Source organism: Rissa tridactyla, chromosome 2, assembly GCF_028500815.1.
Source record: "Rissa tridactyla isolate bRisTri1 chromosome 2, bRisTri1.patW.cur.20221130, whole genome shotgun sequence".
Taxonomy (NCBI): domain Eukaryota; kingdom Metazoa; phylum Chordata; class Aves; order Charadriiformes; family Laridae; genus Rissa; species Rissa tridactyla.
In genome coordinates, this window is record NC_071467.1 from 78,253,878 (window position 1) to 78,272,147 (window position 18,270).

Genomic DNA, 18,270 nt, shown 5'->3' on the forward strand with positions numbered 1-18,270 from the left:
ACAACTCCTTCTTTTGAATCAGTTACAGCTTTAGGAAAGAGCAAATGTATAGCCTGTAACTTAAAACTGTTTCCGATGAGGAATGTATACGCATACTAAAGAGGATAAAAGGATGATAATGAAGAGAAACGGACTGATTAACAGTAATTTGGAGAAAACCCAGCACCGACAAGAACTCCCATTAAACATCTCCATAAAATGATGTTACAGAAAATGAGAAGTTCCTCAGAGCTGCTTCCTATAATTCCTAATTACGGCAGCAGCAATACCAATTCATCTCAGGAGCTGTAGTAACTTTAGAACATATATTACCAAACATCAAGAGCATATCAAAATTTTATAAACCAGATGTTGAATCTAAAGCGAAATTGTGCATCATTGACATTCAGAAGTTGGTCACCACAACGTATTAACTAATTACTAGCTACTGCTTTATGTTAAATAACATGGTATCGGATTGCACACACCCTCCCTCCCACTATCAACCGATAGTACGGGTAGTACACACCTACTATCAATCAACTGATAGTACTATCAACTATCCACTTACGTGTCCTACAGCCAACACAGCCCTCGCAGACCGGAGAGCAGAAAGGGGTCCACTCCTCCACATCCCAGGAGCTCAGCTGCTCCTTTGGCTGAATTCCTTCACACAAACTCTAACATTAAACTGAAGTTTGCAGGAGGCTTATGTTGTAGTTCTGCAGTTCATGCCTCGTAACATACAGTTTACTCACTGGAAAGTAATGAACTCCATTCAGTGAAAACACTGTATTTATATAAGACTACATTGTGTTTGTGTAAGACTACATCAACAGAAGTTAGAACCCACGTGGTTTCCCTAAGTAGCTGGGGGAAAAGAAAAAAAAAACCCACCACACAACTCTTTCTCTCCTGAAAACAGCAGCAATACATAGTTCCCTCCCTTTGCATCTCTTCCCAACAGGAAATAAGTACAACAAACCTGATCTAACCAAAGTTTATGGATCATTACAAAGGGCACGAACACTCCTACTACCTGGAAGTATTTTAAGAAAACAGCACTGGTTAAAGATTAAAAGAAATGAGACACTACAGATATTAATGCCTTCAGCTTTCTCAGCCAAAACAAAACTGTTACAACATCCTAAGGAATAAGCTGTACAACTTAAAAGCAAGTGTTTACACTACTTAGTTCAAAACAACCTCTCAAACAGAAGAGTAAACTGCCACCCTCCAGAGCAAAGCCTCAGCTCTCAGCAGGACTCCTCACAGCTGTTCAGCATTAAAATGAGAAAATGAGATGAATCCATTAGTAAACATAATAAAATTAGATTATCAGTACCTGCTGGAGAGGAAGGTGGGAACACAGCACAAAATACAGAAGTCTACCAAAATCTTTCACAAGACCAATCAAAGTACCTAAGGCCATACTTAGCCTTTGGAGGCAGCAGTATGCTTCTGATTGAGTACGCTTTATATATGTATATCACCAAGTTCAACAATTCATAGTAAGTCAAACTTTGCTAAACTGAGTCAGAGTCTTACTCACATAACAACCAGAAGACGCTGAAACTGCTAAAACTAAGCTTTGAGTGCAATTTCCATTATGAAAAATTCTATTTTTACAGCACTCTATCTGGGCTAGCATCATAGCAGCCTTTGATGCAAAGCTTCAAACTAAGAGCATTTAGTCAGCTTTCAGAAAACACGGTCTTCGAAGACGCTACCTTAGGGCTGCCAGAGCCCGCTATTACAGTAACTTTAACAACAGTTTTTAGTTTTAGGATGTTTTTCTCAGCTGTAATCTTGCAAATTCTAACCATCTTTGCAAGGGCGTATGTACACGCGTGCACAGACCTCTCCTGCCAACACTCCGGTTTACTGAAGGAACGGATGGCACTGACAGCTCCCCCCACCCCTGCTGCCCCCCCAGGAATAATTCCGGGCAGATTATCGTTGCGTCAATCTAGCGTGCACATTTAGCATCTGGAACGCTACGGCAAACCCTAATAGCTGTGCTTTATCTCGTGAGCAATCCTCACGAAAAGATGGATTAATACAACAGACCGAGGTGTTTCCTTCTGCGTCGTTGTGGAACGGTAACTCAAACTCCACTCTTCAGAAAATGCCAAAATACGGTTACACCACAAACCGGAGCCAGTCCAGTTAAATAACAGCGACAACAAATGTACATCGGGACTTCAAATCGTCCTGCGAGAACATCCCACCAAAAACCCCACGCTCCTCAGCCAACTGCCGGTGCCCTTCACGCCGCTTCTCTTCTGCTCTCACCCGAGGAGGAGGCAGAGCAAACTTCACTTGCCGAAGTGCGACAAAACCCCTCCAGAAACGTTTCGGAGCCACCGGCTGCCCTCCCGCAGCCAAGCGCTCAGCGACCAACACGCACCTCACGCTCCCGGGCGAGAGCCGCCCCCCCGCGCCGCTGCGACCCCGAGGGCTGGAGCGGCGGGGGGTTGGGGGACAGCCCAGGTTTCAGCCCCTGTTGGAGATACGGCCGCCGGCCCCGCTGGTTTCTCTTTTCCCGAGCAAACAGCTCTCCCCGGCTTCGGGGAGAAGGACCGCCCGTTTCCAAAGGCTCGGCGGACTTTCGGGGGTGGGGCCGGGCAATGCCCGAGACGGGCTCCCACCTCCCGCAGCGCTCCCCGCCGCCGCTCCGCCTCGCCGCCAGCTCCCCCTGCCGGCACCCCGCCGCTGCGGCGGCCCAGACCCCCGCCGGCCCCCGACCACCCCTCCTCGGGGGCGCCCCGGCGCAGCCCCGCGGAGCCCACGGGAGGCAGCCCCGGGGATGGAGAGGGCGGCCGGGGACGCGCTATCCCCACCGCTCTGCGAAAGCCGCCCCCCTGCCAAGCACCGAGCGGGAAAGGGAACGGAGAGGGGCCGGGAAGGGGTTACCTGAAGGCTCCGTAGGGCGCAGGCGGCCGCCGCCGCGCTGATGCCCCGCTCCCCGGCGCGCCGCCGCCGCCTCACGCCGCCATGGCCGCAGCCTCTCTCGGCGCAGCCCCCGCCAGGCCGCCCGTCCCTCCGCTCGCTCCCACCAAGTTTGCGGGGCGGCAGCTGCGCGCCTCGCCCGCCGCCCCCCGCGCCCGCCCGGACCCGGCGCCCCGCCGCGGGGGCGGAGCAGCGGCGGCCGGGGCGGCTGCGGCGGCGGCCCGTGGTCCGGTGCGTCCGTCACCGGCGATGCGCGGGTGGGCGCACAGCCCGCAGCCGGCGCTGCCCGCGGGCTGGGGGGATCGCGCATTACTCCCGTCCCTCCCCCGCGCTCCCCCCTCCGGGCCAGCCGAGAAGTTGCAACTGCTTGAGACATTTGTGCTTGGGGTTTGGGCTATTTTGGTTTTTATTTTATTTTTGTACATACGTATTTTTTTTCTTTACTTACCGCAGCCCAAAAAAAAAACATGACCCGAGGCTTCTCCTCGCAATCAGATCTGAGCAGGGCCGCCCCAGCGCCGGTACAACTAAGCACAACAAATCCTGGCGAGCTGCGGCAGGGCGACAGCGGGAGGGAAGGAGGGAAAGAGGGAGGGAGAAGGGGGAGAGGCGGCGAGCGAGGGGCAGCTCTGCGGGTACCGGGGTCCGCAGGGGCTCCCGCGGGATGCTGGGGGTGGGGGGGCGGGAGCAGACGCAGCGCCGGTGCCCGGGACTCCGGGGCCAGGTGAAGGCGCCGCCGGATCCGGGCTAGAGGAGGCGAAGGGGAGCCGGGCGCCAGCGGCTGCCCCGGGACGGGAGGGGAACGGGAGCGCCCGCCTGTGCGGAGGCTGCACCCAGCCGGCTCCCCCGCACACGGCGCCCTCCGGCGAGCCAGATCCCCGCGTCCCGTCCCCGGGCCTCTGACTGTGGCCGGCGCGGAGACGCACAACCCCAACCCCAACCCCGTCCCCGTCCCCGTCCCGCTGAGCTGTCCGGGCGAGCCGCCAGCCCCCGCGCTGCGCTGCGCGGCTCGTCGCGGAGGAGCGCGGCTGCTGACATTTTTCGCGACCACGTAAAAAGCCTGCGGCGAGTCCCTCTCCGCCCCCCTCTCCTCCTCTCCCCTCCCCTCCCGGCACGGGTCGACGTGTCAGCCCCGAAAGTTTATTTTTAGGCCCTGGGAGAGTTCCCTATAAAGGTCCCGCGGCGGGAGCGGGGCGGTGAGACGTGGCAGTGCGCGGCCGAGGCGCGCAAGCATCTTCCCCCAGGTACGTACGGCTGCGTTTCCGCGCTGACGGGGTTTTCGACGCGTGCTTTTGTGTTTAGCCAGCCCATCTGTGTTAAAGCAGGAGGTTATTTTTGTTCGTGCATGTATTGTAATGAATTCCATCAAAGTTGGTGTGGGTTGGTTTGTTTTTTTTTTTTCTTTTATGGCAGCATTTGCACGTTTCTTACTACCAAACCGCAGCAAAAACTGACTTGCGTTGTTTGCACAAGACTAAAAGCAATGAGAGTTTATTAAAACAAACAAAACCATGGAATTGATCCATGCGAGAGTAATCCTATAAAAATATACTTAATTAAAACAACCAGAATCAAAATTTATCTGCAAGCCAAAATGTTGCAAATCCAAATTGCCTTGAAACATCCAGCTCAAGGGCGAATGTGACTTTGGCTGTGTTATAAAAGAAACTTGTTCAAGGAGAAACTTTAATGAAAGTTTGAAATTATCTTTAAAAATGAAGCTCTGGAATTTGGAACATTCTTTCTGTTTGCTTCTTGGTATTAGGGAAAAAAAAAACCCAACCTCAACCAAACCACAAAAGAAAATACTAAAAGCCAAACTTTTTTTCCATTACAGTCATGTAACCCTGACAGTCAAGGATGTTTCCTTATTTGTAACAATACAGTTTTCTAAGACACCAATGTAATGCATATTTACGTAGGATCACTTTCCTGTGAAATTTCCTTATCTCCAGAAAATACTTGTATAGAAAATAAAAAAATCCATTTTATGCCTAAAAATTGCCATCAAAGTGACTGCAGATATAGGATGATTCACGTATGGACCCCATTGACTTGGAGTATTTTTAAGATGTATCTGTGTGCATCAGCAAGTCCCATGCTTTGTATGTATCACCACCTATTACAACAGCTTTAGACTACTTCTTTTTAAAGAGGAGGTCTACTTGTTTTTCCAACTGCTGTGGAAAAAAAAAATACCCAAGCAGCCATACTTTATCTCGGAAAAGTAAGCACTTTGTATGCAAAAACAACAGCCAGTAAAAAAAGGTCAAAATTTTAGCACTTCGATTGATGTACCATTTTAGCCCCTAACAATTCATCTGCAGTTTGTCTATGAAACAATGGGCACACATGTAAAAAATTTTAAAAATAAGAAAATAAAAAAAGACTTTTATAGCTTTATATGATACTGGATTAATGATGTACAGTACATCCTAAGCAAAATTCCACTGAAATCATACTTTCTCTGTATCATCCCCAGGGGTTTTAAGTCATGTGCTTTATAGCTAAGTACCAATCCCATGGAAGAACAACAATCACGTCAATGATTAATTCTGTTTCATTTTATTTCATTCTGAGAAGCTCATGGGCAAAGGTGCATGAAACTGGCCTGATATTAACCATATTTGAAATAAAGCTGCAAAAATGTAACATTATTTAATGTTACGTGTTACTCTGTGCTGTGTCTGAGTGTAAAGTTAAGTCTGATGAGTTGAGCGAGTGAGAGGAGCCATTTTAGGCAAAGCAATTCCCAGACATACTCCTGCAAGTAGTGGCTGAGGGGTTCTGGGGTCTGTACAGGTACCTTGCACAGTGGTGTCTCGATCCCAGGGTAAGCCTCTGTGTGTTACTATAAGCAAAATAAATAAGGATATCCTAGCATAATCTAGAAGTATTAGGCTGAGAGTAGGAGAGAAAGGAGCAGGAGAAGCCCTACTATCTGATTTAAAGAAGGAAAAAAAACCCTCGGAGGATCCAGTCCCAGTTCCATCCAGCCTTCCTTCCAGTACAGATCTCTTCCTCCTCTGCCCTGTATTTGCCTGTCATTATATTTCTCACTGTTACTAATTCTTGATCCCTCCTTCCAACAAAATGAAGCCAAGCATGCCAAGGGATGTGAAAGCGGGAAGGTACGGCAGTTGGAAGAGGAAAGGTTGCACAGCACCTTCAGGCTTTTGGCCAGTTTGGTGGGAAGCCAGATTTCAGCTCCTCCCTGTGGTGGCAGGATATAAGGAGTGTTAGAAAGCAGGGAAGGGGGGTGAATTTCCATCTGTTTAGGTCGGAAAGCCATGGTGTAAGGGAAGGCTTGTCTTCACATTACCCGTCAAAAGCACCTTGGATCGTATGTCTGTCTTTCATCATTTAGAAAAACAAAGTCAGATACTGTAAGCCCAAAGTTTAAGTTAGGTTAAAAGGAAAAAGAAAGGAAAAAAAAAATTAAAAAAAAGAAGGAGGAATTAGCTTCAGTAAAACTGAGCCTTGAGCTATGCTTCCATCATAGGGAAGAGACCTCGCTTGCTTCACAATGACAGAGTTCAAAGGCTTTATTTCCATTGCATTTTGCTTTTTTCACTCCACTGAAAACATTAGTTATTTCTGTTTAATTCATGAGAAACACGCAGGGAAAAACTTTGAAATCTCACAGTTAATTGCCTGCTTTGTTTTTTCAACCACATCATCTGTTACTCAGGAGAAACCCTCCTGGTGACCAGAAACTTTCCAGAGCAGACCAGCCAGGAGCATGGTGCATGTGAACAACCTCCCTTTCTTGAGCCAATGCTAAAGAACAGAGAGTTTGTGCAGTCTGGTATCTGGCTTACGTGACCTCCCTGAGAGACCTATTCATCAGGTCTACATCGCTGTTTCTTTCCCATTGAGATTCAGGAAAGTATTTGATCTGCTGCATTTGAGTTGTGTGAGTCCTCAGCATTCCCACCTGCATCGAGCAAAGTCGATCCAAGGCTGGATCATCGTGACTGCCATATTTGATTGTCATCCTTATTTGAATGTCATCTGTACCTCAGATGGTTCTGGTAGGGAAGCATCCCATTAAAAAGCAGGACGCGCAAGGCTGTAGCTGTATATCCCCAGTAGTGCCCATCCCGGTAGCAGACACAAGTTCAGACTGAGCAAACTTTTAATTGTTTTAGCAAAAGACACCATTGCAATACTTGCTGTAAATCCCAGGGAAATAAATGTCAGAGTTACAGACTGTCTCCTGTATTCTGTCAAATTATTGTCTCGCATTACGTGCTGTATTTAAAGGTTACACCGACCAGTATCTGTAATATCCGTGCATTAGGAACGGCAAGATGAGATTCTAAACTACTTGGCTTTTGAGAGCTAGATGTTCTTCTGATGAGTTTATATTTACCGTTTGTGATCAAAAGGGAGAATAAAGTATTTCTCATGGTATTTGTATGATTTAGGCTCTTTACAAACAAAATGGTTTAATTTTATGAATGCTTAGGTGATATTTTTGACAAAACTACATAATATAAATAAATGCGCACTTGCATTTGTAAATCTATGAGCTGATTTTTACTAATTGCCTCTTTCTTTTCATTACGGTCTCTGACAGATAAGGCAGTTAAAGAAGCTGTTACATGAGCTTTAAATAAGGGCTGTCTAACTTCAAGTCCCTAAAAGTAGTCGGATATTTGGTGAAAGTGATGAATTCTTGGGTACAGATTCATATGATCTGAAAAAGCCATCCATTTCCTGATTCACCTTCATATCTCCTCCAGGAAAAAAAGGAATATTTTACAATGAATACCTGCAGTCAATCAATTTCTGTGTGTGTTTTTATATCTTTCAGCCACTTCCTTGAACTGATACATTCAAAATGAAGAGGAAGACAGGAGTGAGAATGAAGAATGCCTTGGAGAAATCCAGTCAAAAAATTTGAGGAGTAGAAATAATAGGAAATATTAACAGGTCTGCTCTCTTAAATAGGTCAGAATATGGACTGAAATTCTGAAAAGTAACAAACCATGATTCCTATTAAATTTGTATCGAGATTCACAGAATTTTTAAATTAATACATAAAAATATTAGCATGTTTTTCCCTCTGCTTTGGATGATAATGTATTCTGCTGCCTCACACAACTTTCTTTATATATACTAATTTAAGTTTTAACTTTTTGGTTGTTAGTCCTAAGACGCCTTGTTAAAGTAAGCCAGGCTGTATATTAGCAATATATTAGTTGCTTCTCTCTGTCTGCAGGTTGAATGCTGAATCCAATGCTGAATCATTGGATTCCTGTGCTACTACATCACCCAGCAGTACAAGTGGAATTTGGATAAAGAGTACATACATATGACCTTCTCACTGCCAAATGGTCTAAAGCACAAGATATGCAGCTCACGTAGAGTTCAGGCTTTTGTGATGGCCTTTTTGGGGATATGTGTGTAGAGAGGATACTTGGCCTAACTCCTGCCTTCCTAGGATTAGAAGAAATCGTAACTGGCTGGGTAGTCCTAATACTTGGGCAACGTTTCTGTGACACTCTTCTGGCATTAGGAGCTCTAAATCAAGTTAACCCCGGGAAAGCGCACTGAGCAGGCAGTGAGGCATATGGAACGGGTAGTGATGGTGGAGTTGTCTGTGCACAAGAATTTCATAGTAAATTCTCCAAGTAGGCCAACCCCCTAAGTCACTTTTAAAAAGTGATTTAGCTAAATTAGAGCAAACCCCTGTGTGAACATTCTTGGTTTGCTTTTGGGCATATCTTAGATCCACTAAAACAATGCATGTAAATTAAGTAGAAATGACCAAAAAAAGACTAATCAGGAAAGGCTTTTCCTATGAAGAGTTTCACTGGCTGTCTTTAATGAGAGTTCATTTACCCCTTTAGTTAAACGCAGGCAGCATATTCATGTGACCAAGTTCTCACTCACCCTCTGCCCTTTCACTCTCCAAGACTCACAGTGAACACAATAAGCTAGAAGTAATTGTCAAGAGGGTTTACGTAGGAAGTAAGACAGTCAGGAGCTTAGTAAGATGCCTGATGTATTATAATAAATTCATTTTTCCAGCATACCTTCCCTATCAGATCAGATCATTTATCAGCAATAAAAGTTACAAGTCCAATTCAAGTGGTATTTTCTGCACTGGTTCCTACACGGTGTTCAGTTGCCTGTTAGGAAAAAAACTAGATGGTGTTATTTACAACCAGTCTTTTTAGTCTGGAATCGTTAAAAAACCAAAATGCTTAACAACTTGAAAGTGGCGATAGAAGCAGTATTAGGCAAAGACAATAGAGAAAATAAATTAAAACTAATGAGTGTTCATCACTGAGAAACTAAAATCAAAAAAGATCAAAACCCTTCTGAATTTATTTACTTTGCTGATTTTACTTGGATACTCTAAACACCCGCCTCACAGTCTGGTCTTCTGTCCCGTCATTAGTCTAAGTCACGTCAGACTAGAGCGATAGGAGTGTAAGGAGGTACCTACGTCGCCCTAGACTTGAAAGGGAGCCCAGCCCACAGCCCTGCAAAGTGTTTGTGCATCACAGGTGGCACTTGTGGATTTAGCAGCTCTGTTCTGCCTGTCTCTGATCAAGGTCAAACATGTTAAGTGTCAAACATACGTGAGGGAGATCCCCCTGCCAAGTGTTGTTTGTAAGAGCAGATGCTGTGGGCTGTGAATTGGGAACCGTGGATATTGGACTCGCATCATACTGTTGTTAATACCCTGGTTTGCATCTGATCACTGCCCCAAATCCCTCCCGTACAGGACACAAGCGTCATTTTTTTAATATTTTTCAAAAGTCACCAATGAGCAGCACCAAAAATATGTGCAAACCCCGATGAGCTGAACTCTGCAGTCGCGCCTTTAGCCTTCATCCAGTGCTCTGCCTCAAAGCGATGCTCAAAACAAAGGGATCCCACCATTTCCCAGACAGCTGTGAACTTTCCTGTCAAAATATAGCGCATCTGTTTATTGCAGGCAGTCCATTTAAAAGCATACAACTTATTTTCTACTGTAAGTTGGGGTTTTTTTCATTCAAATGTGCATAAATCAGCCTGCATTGTGACTATGTCAGTTCAGGGTATAAGGGAGCCCATGTTCCTTGATGAATAAAAGTAGGAAGCAGTAGATTAGAGGAAGATGGAATTAATGTGCGCTCGGTGATCCATATTGTGGTACTACCTAACATTTGAGTGTTTAACTTACTGCCCTTAACATTCTGCTAATGTCCGATGTTTGCTCTAAGTCCAATTATTAAATTTGTGTCCCCCTTATTGCTTTCTGTAGCCTGAAACAGTGGTAATTATTGAAATTATTTCAATCACAAGTATGATATTCAAAGTGGTTTTATAGTTTTCTTTGTATTTTACTTAATAAAAACTGTTCCCTTAAAAATATAGCGGGTTAATTATTCGTAGTTTTGGCTGGACACATGAAAACATGTAAGAGATTTTGCTGAAGAGCAGAAAACCTAGCCCGAGTCAGCTCCAAGAAGCCAAAATTTGATTTTCCAAACCTGACGTTTCAGAAAATAAGCCTCACTACAAAAAGCTTATCAGGAGAGGGGATGTCCAGACATACTATCAAAGAGCAAGAGCTTTTTTTTTTTTTTTTTTGCAGTTAGACCCAGTTACACTTAGATTACTGAGGATTTTTATTGCATAGTAAGACTTGGGTGTTCATAAAAGAGATCAGGTTAGAGGAAGAAAATGAAAACAATGTTAACCTTGTAAGTCAGTCCACCATCGTGCTTTAAATGCTACCGGAAGACACCAAAAGGAGACCCAAGACTATAACGTCCACATGCCTTGAAGTACCTCTTGTCTCTAACGGACATCCTCAATTCAGAGCAGAAGCTGAGGGTCTGCGAGGTGGGGTGGGGTGTGCGCTGATGCTGCTACGTAAACAAAATAAGACTCGTCGCTGTTGGTTCTTCCGTCAGCCATATGTTTACAAAGATTATGAAGGCTAAAATTTTAAAAGTAGTTGTAGCATGACAAAACTGTTACTGAAATAATTTGCATAAAAATGCCCTATTTCGATCGGGTTTGGCAGCTGTGGACAGAGATTCTAATTTAAAAGACAAGAGTGAGTAAAGGAAGAAATACATAGGAGCTACGTGGCTATATTCTAATAATCAATTCCTTCTACTACCGAAAGGAGTGTTAATAATAGGACTTACTCAACAAGTGGAAAAAACCTTTAATTATCTCAAGAAAAAAAGGAGAAAAAAAAAAAACTTTGATCCAACTGCAGCCCAAAGCCTCCATGCCTGCCGACATTCTTGACTTTTCACAAAACTAGGCTATGCTTTATGCCCCAAAGACACAGAAACTTGGACCACAAGACAAGAACTAATTCTAAAGTTAAGGACTGATCTGAAGAAAAATATTCCCAAACGCATTCATTTTGAGCACTTCGTAAAAGTGGATAACTAGCACAAAAGAAGAGACACGTTTGTTCCAAAGTGTGTATGCATAGAAGGAAATCATCTAGGAAAAAAATAAAAATCTGACACATATTCATTAGCATCAGGTTCTGGGAGAGTTTTACATAGTGATTTCTCCATGAGACAGGAGCAAAGACAATGTCATAGCAGCTGCATGTGGAAACAAGCAGCTCTGTGAAAAAATCTGTTGAAGCCTGATTTCCCAAGGCTGAGTCTTATGTCTCAGGTCCTCCTGCTTTCCATACACTGGGAAATGTGTGAACTCTGCTCATCCATCCCCCATGTTCTTGCTGTTCTCCCTGTGTCTTCTGGCCTCCTGCCCTCCCAGCCTAACGCCCCCAGCCGGGCAGGGTACAACTGTGATGACCATGCATGAGCTCGATACTGAGTGCTGGCTCTTTGACCAGTGGACTACTGGTGACCACTAGCTACCATGCACACTGCCTCCAAGAGGCTGGCAGGGGTCAAAAATGTGCTCTGTAGTCCAGATGGGACTGTTCAGTGATTTCAAAGACTATTAGAGATTGACTGACAGCTTAATCATCATTGTAGGCAACCAGGATAGAAAAAGAAGGTTTTTTAAATCCTGGCATTGTATTTTCATAAAGCAACTTCTTTGTTGTGGGGTTTTTTAGTTAGATCTATAAGTTTTCTCAAATTAGAGCAACAATGCAAATATTTGCATATACACCCAAAGTGTAATAAAAAACCAGCAAATATGTTCTTTGCGTCTTTGCTCTTTGAATGTTTATTTAATTCACCTGATTTTCCTTCTGATTTGTGAAGCACTGCTGTAAAAGGAGGGGCAACGAGGCCTAGATATTTGTATAGGACAGCCACATTTACATACTCTTCTTTTTAAAAAGAAGTGGTCTCAGTAAGTCATCTCTCTTGGAGGAATTAAGCACAGACCATCTCCTAAAGACATATCAGATGGTTCAAGTTTGTTACCTTTTTACTGGTTCAGGTAGTTCAGGAACTCAGGTTTGGTCTACATGCATTAACGACTGGTTTTCTAAACTATTCACGTTGTTAGGTTTTTTTTTCTTTTAGAGAGGGAACTGGAGAGATGTTCTATTGTTTGAGGCAAAAAGCATATGAACTGGAAAAGTTCTTTATGGTCATAAATTCTTTCATTCTGCTGCTGTGACCAAAAGCAACGTGAAAGGTTAGAATACTGCTGTTCATATAATTTTATTTCACAACAGCTGAGGAAACGACAAGAGTAACATAACTTCCAAACACTTCTAACTCAATGTTTAATGGTTGATGTTCCCAGGGTCAGCAGGCACGGAACTGCCATCAGGAATGTCTGGACATTCTTTACAGCAGATTGTCAGGAAGAGCCTCCCACTTGGCTGACTCAACGGGATCTTTCTTCCTCACTAGATGCAGTAAGAACATCTGTAAACATTTTGAAGTTTTGGTCAACAGCAAATCCTTGGCAAAGATTTTTTTCTGATTTTACTGGGAGCAAGAATGGGTTATATCATTTCTAGGTTGATAAAAGCAAAAGCCTTTTAAGGAAATGAAGTGCCTACATTTTCTTGCATACCAATGGGATTTGCAATTAGAGGAAAACTAATAGATACTGTAAATAAATAAAGCTCAAAGTTCCTGCTGTATTCAGTGACATCTTGCAGTACACTGCAAGTCTTAAAAGTGACACAGCATGAAAGAGTACCCTTTAAGACTGAATCAAGTACATTCTGCTTGGAACTCTTTATGAAGAAACACACAAAACAAAATTCAAATGCATATTCTGTATAGTGAATATGACTGAAGAAATCAGCGAGGAAAGACTTAGAGGGTGGAAAAATACTCTTTGGGTTTGTTAGTTGAGATCATGAAAGAAAACCAGAATTGTGTCTTCTCATTTTAAATTATAGCTTTCACTTCTCTAATTCAGATCACTCATCCAAAAATACAGATAACTAACGTATATCCTGTTTGATAACTATGCAACATCAAGAGTATACTTTTTTTGATCTATTTAAGAGCCCAACAAGACTGGTTACTGCTGACACTGCATTGTCATCCATAAGTATCATACCTTAGGAAACCACAGAAGAGTTTATCTCTCTGTGCGTTTACTCAGTGGTTAGCACGACAGGACTCCGGTTTGGCTTGGATCTACCAATGGGTGTTACCATTATATCAAAAAAGTTGATAACGGTCCTTCTATTTGACAGAAAGTTACACACTATGATTTTCTGGGGAGGTTGTTACAGATTAACTCTTCAAATATGATGGGGGAAAAAAGCCATAGGTTTTCAGATGTTATGGTCATATATAGAGATCTAAGAATCCCACAACACTGCCAGGACCTAGGAATGGAATGTCTAAATATATCTAATTAAAATATCCTTAAGGGTACATTTAGTTTCTCAGAAATTAGTTACCTAATAAACATATGTCTTTTCTTGGTATTTATTTTCTCCTTTTTCTTACAATTCCCTTCCCTGTAACTGAAATTAAAGTGCTGAAGGAATGAACAAGTCCTACTGATTGTTTTTTTTCTGGTAAGATTATAAATGAAAACACATTTGACTAAAGCCTGTGGAAAATGTAATTTGTTATGTCACAGCAATCACTCAGCATGTGTACAGCTGGGTTTGACGATACCAGACCCTGCTTGTTGTAAAATCAATAGCAATGGCCTCAAGGAAGGAAGGGTAAATGAAGAAAGACTGATGGCTTGTGGGCTCAAACTAGTTTGGGTCAATGGGAGCTAAAAGAGAATGTTCTAACTTGCCAATGAATTACTATTCCAATGCCAAGGCAGAGGAGTGGAGGAAAAATTAACATCCCATGTCTCATTTCAAAAACATTCCCTGTCTTTTACAGAAGTCCTTTTGATTATTTCAGAATAGAGAAGGGGGAAAACATTGTGCTCTGTATCTATACATCACTTAAAACATTTTCTAAAAAGAATAATGAGAGGATAACAAGAATTAAATATTGGATTTTCAATGGAGCTTGCCATAGACTGACTACAATTCCACCCACTTAAAAGGAATCAGCACACCGTTTCTGAAAATCCATCAATGCCCCACTTGTTTGTGTTAGTTCAATTCAATGTGACCTTATTAGAAAAGCTCCACCTTGGAGAAACCCAAGAGCCTTGCACCAGTGTCTGGATCAAAACAGAAACATTTTTATCCCTCCAAAAGTTTGCTATTGCTAGCGTAACACTGAAAACGTAGTGGAAGCATAACGCTCCAGTGCAAACAAGGCTGACATCTCCAGGATCCCACCATGGTGTCAGCCACTGATGGTGGACCAATAGCTCGGACAGTGCTGTTGTTCTGGAACCGCTTTTTAAGCTGATCTCTAAACACTGTGTGAACAAGCGTACAACGTACTGCAAGTTCTTCTGCAAATAGTAATAACAGAGGACCACATTAAACAAGAATCATAACTCCCTACAAATGTCCCCCTACAGCATCTCCTGACCCTGTCTGATAGCTGGAAAATCTCAGACTCTAGGCTAAGCTCAGCTCCACAATAGAAAGTCAAGAACAAAGAAGGAAAGCTGTAAATGCTTCACAGAATATACTCACTAACGTGAGTGCTTACTTCTATTTTGTGCCTAGGGCGGGAGGATTGTTTGGTATGAAGGAAAAAGAAATGAAAGAGAAGCAGAGATTAAAAGCAAGCAGATGAGGAAAAACAGTAAGATACAAAAAAAGCAAAGTGTAAGGAAAAGGGACAAAGCAAAAATATGGTACCCTTCATTGTGTCAACCAAGTAATAAAATGTTTTCTCAGTACTGTGCCTGAAATCCACCCATCCTTTCCCAAACAGTATTCAGATAGTCCCTCCACTCAGAGCACTCAGATTCTTTAGTGTAAGAGCTGGAATTAGGGCAATGGTCGGTCTAGCCTAAGTATCCTGTCTCTGGTGGCCACCCATATCAAATGCTTAAGAAAGAGTTTAGCAAGGCAAACATAGAGCTGGCCGTCAGTGATTTATGATTTAAAGACATCCAGTAATACAGGATTTTAGTACATTGATACATCCTTCATAGACCTACATTTCCATAATTTATTCCATCACTGACTTTATGCATCCACAGTATCCTAGAATGAGGAATGCCACGGCTGAGGTATGTGTTGAAAAGATTCCCTTTGTTTTTAACACCTTCCCACCTAGTTTCCGTTGTCATTGTGTCATAAGACACAGTGACTGATCGTTCCTTATTTGCTTTCTGCAGATCTCACACAATTTTTTGAATCTCAATGTTCTGTCTTCCCAGTTTCTTTTAGGTGGAGAGGCCTTGCTTAATTTATATAGTTCACAAGGAGAAGTGATTTGCCACCTTGCCACCACTTTTTTGTATCCTTGACGCTTCCATTATATTGTTTTTGAGATAGGAGGAATCAGAACCGCAAACAGCATTTTAGGCTTAGGCATGTTATGGATTTATATAGCATTAAACTTCATATAGAAGCAATAGGATGTTCTCTGGGTTGCTCTCTACTCTTTTTTACTAATTCCTAACATTCAGTTCTATTTTTTGACCACCACTGGGAGCTGAGCTGATGCTTTCACAAAAGTAGCTATTTTAACTCCAGTATCTTGTTCCTGACAACAGCAAGTTCAGAATCCATCACTGCTCATGCAAAGTTCATCTTGTGTCCTTCCGTGTGCATCCCATTACACTTACATACGTGGAATTTCGTCTACCCTCTTATCATACACTCACACTGCATTCCGAGGCCTTTCTGCAGAATTTGTAGTTGCTCTTCATCTTTGCTACCCAAAATAATTCCGTGTCATCAGCATGTGCTCAAGTGCTTCTTGCAGTACATGAAGACTACCAGATGAATTTTCATCAGATTGTATTAAACAAAAATGCTAAAAATTAGTATTACAAGTACTTGAGCAAAATGCAACAGAATGCTATAGCTACAAATGTAGAGAGTATTCCACCCTGATCTTAGACAGAGTTTGAAAAAAACCCCACAAAAATTGTCAGGATTACCACCTTTACACAGAGGGTTTGATTTCCAAACAATTTTCTACAGCTTGGATTATTTCCTTGATGAACAGCATCAGTCTAAGAGATTATTACCAATTTAGTTCAAAATGATCATTTTGAGCCATAACTTTAAGATTCAGTATTGAATACTGACAAGAACTTTTTGAGCTCAATGTAACCAAAAAATCCAAGCCAAAATTCCAACTGGCATTCAACTGTTTTAAACAACAGTCAGATAGTGAGTCTAGTTATTTCTAGAGCTCTGCTATGGTTACTTAGGAACTGCAAATACGATGACAGTTAATTGTGAATGCATAGCACCAAACTAGCTCACAGCTTGCATCAGTGCAACTCATTTCAGCATCTAGTTACAGCTATAACTGGCCACAATTTAAAACATGGAAGGAATACATGATTTAATCACACAATTGTTCGGGTTGGAAGGGACCTTAAAGATCATCTAGTTCCAGCCCCCCTGCCCTGGGCAGGGACACCTCCCACTAGACCAGGCTGCTCAAAGCCCCATCCAGCCTGGCCTTGAACATCTCCAGGGATGGGACATCCACAACTTCCCTGGGCGACCTGTTCCAGTGCCTCACCACCCTCACAGTAAAGAATTTAATGCTTTTGGTCAATATGTGCTAAAGAGATTAAAATTTCAAACACACAAATCTCCTAGATAATAGGTTGGCCAGCATTTCCACCTACTTTTTATTCCTTATTTTAACAAAAAAAATAATAGTAATAGTTAATTGATGTAAAAATACATTTTTCAAAGACCCCATTAATACTATCTGCGATAAATGAGGAAAACTAAAAAGAGGGGTTGTGATGAAAAAAAAGGTGGATGCAGAAATATCTCTTTTGTGGAAAAGCTTAGTTATATTCTTCATGTAATATGCCTCTCTGGCTTCTGAATACATTGAAAAAAATTAAAAGAAATCTTTGCAGTCAAAAAGAGAAACATAAGTTGTTAAAATGAGAAAAAAACAGAATATAGTTGAAACCAAACAAATACTAGGATCAATATCCTTTCAAGGCACCTGACTATGTTATGATAATTCCTATTTTCAGGGATTCAATTAATGCTGAGTATGAAAGCGTGGCTGAGTCATCGCTCCCAGTGCATGCAGCGGGTTCATAGCTGACTGCATTTCCTTCCCCTTTATGCAGAGATTTAAGAAAAAAGTTGAACAGGTAGCTACTTGGGAGACAGAAGAGAGGGAATACTGCATTCAAAGACCATGTTTAACAAGTAGCCACAGGACAGAGCTGGACTTTTAAGACAAGTTATTTCCTTATATCAGTTTAATTCAGTGTGGCTTCTGTAGAAGAGTTTTGGCTTACCAATTTACCTCCGCCAATTTACACGGCTATTAAAACCACTATTTTAGGCTACAGAGGTTTTTCTGCATAAATATCACTACCACAAAAAATACTCTGACTGGGTCACAGTTCTTTAATATTAAGAGAATTTCTATTTCCTGTCTTTGAAATACGGCATTACAACTTTGTATCCTATCCATCAAGTACCCTGTCAATTTTAATATAACAGGGCATTGAATAAATTAAGCAATTCTATTTAAGAGTAAGGCATCAAACTTTCTTATGAAAAGATTGCACTTACAGGCAAGAGAAGAGGCAACACACCACGTACATGCAAGTAAGCATTTATAGTGAGCTTAACTGTTATCTTAATCATCTAGTAAAAATATAAGTAAAAGTTACTATGAGTCCAGTTACACTAATACCAATATTTACAGCACAAAATGAGTCCAGTTACACTAATACCAATATTTACAGCACAAAACATACAGAAAAGTCTCATTAATAATAATACTTGTAAAACATTGCTATTCAAGAAAGCCTACTAAAGTCTACCCCTTTTCTCTGGTGTCACTATCACCCTCTCATTTCCCTCTAGCTCCT

At 42.4% G+C, this 18,270-nt stretch overlaps 1 protein-coding gene and 1 non-coding gene across 11 annotated transcripts in view; one reads left to right on the top strand and one right to left on the bottom strand.

Moving 5' to 3' along the window:
• The window catches only part of SEMA5A (semaphorin 5A), a 417,613-nt gene that overhangs the window by 353,073 nt on the left and 46,270 nt on the right, over positions 1 to 18,270 (bottom strand). For 3 of the 10 annotated variants that reach the window (XM_054193340.1, XM_054193345.1, XM_054193338.1), the window contains exon 1: positions 2,390 to 2,596. The exons of 1 other annotated variant lie outside the window; for it this stretch is intronic. The gene's annotated coding sequence lies outside the window, so the exon portion shown is untranslated. 6 more of the 10 variants (XM_054193347.1, XM_054193344.1, XM_054193348.1 and 3 more) reach the window with 5 other exon arrangements.
• On the top strand, positions 7,595 to 7,663 carry LOC128906430 (small nucleolar RNA SNORD123). The gene has a single exon (XR_008465174.1). It is a non-coding gene; the product is annotated as a small nucleolar RNA SNORD123 (small nucleolar RNA).